The 1,444-nt window shown below is 38.5% G+C and overlaps 1 long non-coding RNA gene across 1 annotated transcript in view; it reads right to left on the bottom strand.

Moving 5' to 3' along the window:
- The window catches only part of LOC135564242 (uncharacterized), a 31,064-nt gene extending 29,849 nt beyond the window's left edge, over positions 1 to 1,215 (bottom strand). Inside the window, exon 1 of the long non-coding RNA XR_010460830.1 lies at positions 872 to 1,215. This is a non-coding gene — a long non-coding RNA (uncharacterized LOC135564242). The remainder of the gene's footprint in view (positions 1 to 871) is intronic.
- Positions 1,216 to 1,444: the final 229 nt, after the last annotated feature.

Below are 1,444 nucleotides of genomic sequence, written 5' to 3' on the forward strand. Positions count from 1 at the left end.
TTCCGGATTTGACCATATTAATGACCTAATGCTCGTATTTCTGTGTGTTATTATGTTATAATTAAGTCTATGATTTGATAGAGCAGTCTGACTGAGCAGTGGTAGGCAGCAGCAGGCTCATAAGCATTCAGTAAAATAGCACTTTTTGGCGTTTGCCAGCAGCTCGTTGCAATGCTTCAAGCATTGCGCTGTTTATGACTTCAAGTCTATCAACTCCCGAGATTAGGCTGGTGTAAACGATGTGAAATGGCTAGCTAGTTAGCGGGGTGCACGCTAATAGCGTTTCAAACGTCACTCGCTCTGAGACTTGGAGTAGTTGTTCCCCTTGCTCTGCAAGGGCCCCGGTTTTTGTGGAGTGATGGGTAACGATGCGTCGAGGGTGGCTGTTGTCGATGTGTTCCTGGTTCGAGCCCAGGTAGGAGCGAGGAGAGGGACGGAAGCTATACTGTTACACTGGCAATACTGAAGTGCCTATAAAAACATCCAATAGTAAAAGGTATATGAAATACAAATGGTATAGAGAGAAATAGTCCTATAATTCCTATAATAACCTCAACCTAAAACTTCTTACCTGGGAATTATTGAAGACTCGTGTTAAAAACCTCTAGGGTTCGTGGGACGCTAGCTCATTATAAAAATTCAGAAAACAAAACATATTTTACATAGGTTTAAAGATTAACTTCTTGTTAAGCCAACCACAGTGTCATATTTATAAAATGCTTTTCGGTGAAAGCATACCTAGCCCAGAACATACCTAGCCCAGAACATACCTAGCCCAGAACATAGCCCAGTTGACAAATTATTACAAACAGTAACCAGCCAAGCAAAAGCGTTACAAAACTCAGAAATAGAGATAAAATTAATCCCTTACCTTTGTTGATCTTCATATGGTGGCAATCAGAAGATATTCATTTACTCAATAAATGTTCCTTTTGTTTGATGAAGTCTCTTTATATCCAAAAACCTAACATTTTGTTAGCGCGTTTTCTTCAGTAATCCACAGGCTCAAACTCAGTCAAAACAATCAGACAAAAAAATCCAAATTGTATCAGTAAAGTTCATAGAAACATGTCAAACGATGTTTATATTCTAACCTCAGGTTGTTTTTTAGCCTAAATGATCTATAATATTTAAACCGGACAATAACGTTGTCAATATAAAAGTATAAAAGAATAGAAAAAGAAATGCACATGCGCCTGAAAAAACTCTGCATCACGTTAGGGTCCACTCGTTCAGACTGGTCTTACTCCCTCATTTATAAGAATACAAGCCTGAAACGATTTCTAAAGACTGTTGACATCTAGTGGAAGGCATTAGGAACTGCAAATGGAGTCCTAAGTCAATGGATACTGTAATGGCATTGAATAGAAAACTACAAAAAATGACTTCCTGAATGGATTTGTCTCAGGTTTCCGCCTTCTAAATCAGTTCTGTTATACTCACA

This window comes from Oncorhynchus nerka, linkage group LG3, assembly GCF_034236695.1.
Source record: "Oncorhynchus nerka isolate Pitt River linkage group LG3, Oner_Uvic_2.0, whole genome shotgun sequence".
NCBI classification, from domain to species: Eukaryota; Metazoa; Chordata; class Actinopteri; order Salmoniformes; family Salmonidae; genus Oncorhynchus; species Oncorhynchus nerka.